Source organism: Micropterus salmoides, unplaced genomic scaffold, assembly GCF_014851395.1.
Source record: "Micropterus salmoides isolate LMB-PRFRI ecotype aquatic unplaced genomic scaffold, ASM1485139v1 Ms_hic_scaffold_15, whole genome shotgun sequence".
Classification (NCBI taxonomy): domain Eukaryota; kingdom Metazoa; phylum Chordata; class Actinopteri; order Centrarchiformes; family Centrarchidae; genus Micropterus; species Micropterus salmoides.
Genome location: NW_024040596.1, coordinates 34,525,438 through 34,531,564, shown reverse-complemented (window position 1 = coordinate 34,531,564; position 6,127 = coordinate 34,525,438).

The following is a 6,127-nucleotide window of genomic DNA, read 5'->3' as shown; positions in this document are numbered from 1 at the left end:
TGTGACACACTGTCACACTGTGACACACTGTGACACACTGTCACACTGTGACACACACTGGCACACACTGTAACACATTATCACACTATCACACACTGTCACACACTGTCACACACTGTCACACACTATCACACACTGTCACACTGACACACACTGGCACACACTGTCACACACTGTCACACACTGTCACACACTGTCACACACTGTCACACACTATCACACACTGTCACACTGTGACAGACACTGTCACACTGACACACACTGTCACACACTGTAACACACTATCACACAATGTAACACACTATCACACACTATCACACACTGTCACACACTGTAACACACTATCACACACTGGCACACACTGTAACACACTATCACACACTGTCACACTGTGACACACACACTGGCACACACTGTGACACACACTGGCACACACTGTAGCACCTATCACACACTATCACACACTGTCACACTGTGACACACACTGGCACACACTGGCACACACTGTCACACTGTGACACACACTGGCACACACTGGCACACACTGTAACACACTATCACACACACTGTCACACACTGTCACACACTATCACACACTGTCACACTGTGACACACACTGGCACACACTGTCACACACTATCACACACTGTCACACACTATCACACACTGTCACACTGTGACACACCTGGCACACACTGTCACACACTGTCACACACTGTCACACACTGTGACACACTGTGACACACTGTCACACACTATCACACACTGTCACACTGTGACAGACACTGTCACACTGACACACACTGTCGCACACTGTAACACACTATCACACACTGTCACACACTGTAACACTATCACACACTGGCACACACTGTAACACACTATCACACACTGTCACACTGTGACACACACACTGGCACACACTATCACACACTGTGACACACACTGGCACACACTGTAGCACACTATCACACACTATCACACACTGTCACACTGTGACACACACTGGCACACACTGGCACACACTGGCACACACTGTCACACTGTGACACACACTGGCACACACTGGCACACACTGTAACACACTGTAACACACTATCACACACTGTCACACTGTGACACACACTATCACACACTGTAACACACTATCACACACTGTGACACACACTGGCACACACTGTGACACACACTGGCACACACTGTAACACACTATCACACTGTGGCACACACTATCACACACTGTGACACACTGTGACACACTGTCACACACTATCACACACTGTCACACTGTGACACACTGTGACACACACTGGCACACACTGTAACACACTGTAACACACTATCACACACTGTAACACTGTGACACACACTGTAACACTGTGACACACACTGGCACACACTGTAACACACTATCACACACTGTAACACACTATCACACACTGTCACACTGTGACACACTGGCACACACTGTGACACACACTGGCACACACTGTAACACACTGTCACACACTATCACACACTGTCACACACTATCACACACTGTCACACTGTCACACACACTGTCACACACTGTAACACACTATCACACACTGTCACACACTGTCACACACTATCACACACTGTCACACTGTGACACACACTGTCACACTGTGACACACTGTGACACACACTGTGACACACACTGTGACACACTGTCACACTGTGACACACACTGGCACACACTGTAACACACTATCACACACTGTCACACACTATCACACACTATCACACACTGTCACACTGTGACACACACTGGCACACACTGTCACACACTGTAACACACTATCACACACTGTAACACACTATCACACACTGTCACACACTGACACACTGACACACACTGACACACACTGTAACACACACTGGCACACACTGTGACACACACTGGCACACACTATCACACACTGTGACACACACTGGCACACACTGTAACACACTATCACACACTATCACACTGTGACACACACTGGCACACACTATCACACACTGTGACACACACTGGCACACACTATCACACACTGTGACACACACTGGCACACACTGTAACACACTATCACACACTATCACACTGTGACACACACTGGCACACACTATCACACACTGTCACACACTATCACACACTGTCACAGTGTGACACACACTGACACACTGTCACACACTATCACACACTGTCACACTGTGACACACTGTGACACACACTGGCACACACTGTAACACACTGTAACACACTATCACACACTGGCACACACTGTAACACACTGGCACACACTGTAACACTGTGACACACACTGTAACACTGTGACACACACTGGCACACACTGTGACACACTATCACACACTGTAACACACTATCACACACTGTAACACACTATCACACACTATCACACACTGTCACACTGTGACACACACTGGCACACACTGTAACACTATCACACACTATCACACACTGTCACACTGTGACACACACTGGCACACACTGTAACACACTATCACACACTGGCACACTATCACACACTGGCACACACTGTGACACACACTGGCACACACTGTAACACACTATCACACACTGTCACACACTATCACACTGTGACACACTCTGTGACACACACTATCACACACTGTGACACAATGTCACACACTATCACACACTGTCACACTGTGACAGACACTGTCACACTGACACACACTATCACACACTGTCACACTGTGACACACACTGGCACACACTGTCACACTGTGGCACACACTGGCACACACTGTGACACAATGTCACACACTATCACACACTGTAACACTGTGACACACACTGGCACACACTGTAACACACTATCACACACTGGCACACACTGTAACACACTATCACACACTGGCACACACTATCACACACTGGCACACACTATCACACACTGTAACACTGTGTCACACTGTGACACACACTGGCACACACTGTAACACACTATCACACACTAACACTGTGACACACACTGGCACACACTGTAACACACTATCACACTGTCACACTGTCACACTGTGGCACACACTGGCACACACTGTAACACACTATCACACACTAACACTGTGACACACACTGGCACACACTGTAACACACTATCACACTGTCACACTGTGTCACACTGTGACACACACTGGCACACACTGTAACACACTATCACACACTAACACTGTGACACACACTGTCACACACTGTCACACACTATCACACACTGTCACACTGTGACACACACTGTGACACACTGACACACACTATCACACACTGTCACACTGTGTCACACTGTGACACACACTGGCACACACTGTAACACACTATCACACACTAACACTGTGACACACACTGGCACACACTGTAACACACTGTAACACACTATCACACACTGTAACACACTATCACACACTGTAACACACTATCACACACTGTCACACTGTGACACACACTGGCACACTGTGGCACACACTGTAACACACTATCACACACTGTAACACTGACACACACTGGCACACACTGTAACACACTATCACACACTGTAACACACTGTAACACAATATCACACACTGTAACACTGTGGCACACACTGTAACACACTGTCACACTGTGACACACACTGGCACACACTGTAACACACTGGCACACACTGTGACACAGTATCACACACTGTCACACTGTGACACACACTGTAACACACTGGCACACTGTGACACACTGGCACACACTGTGACACACTGGCACACACTGTAACACACTATCACACACTGTCACACTGTGACACACACTGTCACACTGTGACACACACTGGCACACACTGTAACACACTATCACACACTGTAACACTGTGACACACACTGGCACACACTGTAACACACTATCACACACTGTAACACTGTGACACACACTGGCACACACTGTAACACACTGTAACACACTATCACACACTATCACACACTGTCACACACTGTCACACTGTGACACATACTGGCACACTGTGACACACACTGGCACACACTGTAACACACACTGGCACACACTGTCACACTGTGGCACACACTGTAACACACACTGGCACACACTGTCACACTGTGGCACACACTGTAACACACTATCACACACTGTAACACTGACACACACTGGCACACACTGTAACACACTATCACACACTGTCACACTGTGACACACTGGCACACACTGTAACACAATATCACACACTGTAACACTGTGACACACACTGGCACACACTGTCACACTGTGGCACACACTGTAACACACTATCACACACTGTAACACTGACACACACTGGCACACACTGTAAGACACTATCACACTGTCACACTGTGGCACACACTGTAACACACTATCACACACTGTCCCACTGTGACACACACTGGCACACACTGTAACACACTATAACACACTATCACACACTGTCACACTGTGACACACACTGTAACACACTATCACACACTGTAACACACTATCACACACTGTCCCACTGTGACACACACTGGCACACACTGTAACACACTATCACACACTGGCACACACTGTAACACACTGTCACACACTGGCACACACTGTGACACACTGGCACACACTGTCACACACTATCACACACTGTCACACACTGTCACACACTGTCACACTGTGACAGACACTGTCACACACTGTAACACAATATCACACACTGTCCCACTGTCACACACTATCACACACTGTCACACTGTGACACACACTGGCACACACTGTAACACACTGTCACACTGTGACACACACTGGCACACACTGTAACACACTGGCACACTGTGACACACACTGGCACACACTGTAACACAGTATCACATATTGTCACACTGACACACACTGGCACACACTGTCACACACTATCACACACTGGCACACACTGTAACACACTATCACACACTGTCACACACTGTCACACTATCACACACTGTCACACACTGTCACACTGTGACACACACTGGCACACACTGTCACACACTGGCACACACTGTAACACACTATCACACACTGTCACACTGTGACACACTGTGACACACTGTCACACACTGTCACACTGTGACACACACTGGCACACACTGTCACACACTGTCACACTGTGGCACACACTGTCACACACTGTCACACTGACACACACTGGCACACACTGGCACACACTGTCACACTGTGACACACACTGGCACACACTGTCACACACTGTAACACACTATCACACACTGTCACACACTGTCACACTGTAACACACTGGCACACACTGTAATACACTGTCACGCACTGGCACACACTATCACACACTGGCACACACTGGCACACACTGTCACACACTGTCACACTGTGACACACACTGGCACACACTGGCACACACTGTAACACACTATCACACACTGTGACACACACTATCACACACTGTAACACACTATCACACACTGGCACACACTGTAACACACTATCACACACTATCACACACTGTGACACACACTGGCACACACTGGCACACACTGTAACACACTATCACACACTGTGACACACTGTGACACACTGTCACACACTGTCACACACTGTCACACTGTGACACACACTGTGACACACTGTGACACACACTGGCACACACTGTAACACACTGGCACACACTGTAACACTGTGACACACACTGTAACACTGTGACACACACTGGCACACACTGTAACACTGTGACACACACTGGCACACTGGCACACACTGTCACACTGTGACACACACTGTGACAGACTGTGACACACACTGGCACACACTGTAACACACTATCACACACTGTCACACTGTGACACACACTGTGACACACTGTGACACACTGGCACACACTGTAACACACTGGCACACACTGTAACACTGTGGCACACACTGTAACACTGTGACACACACTGTAACACTGTGACACACACTGGCACACACTGTAACACTGTGACACACACTGGCACACACTGGCACACACTGTGACACACACTGGCACACACTGGCACACACTGTGACACACACTGGCACACACTGTGACACACACTGTAACACACTATCACACACTGT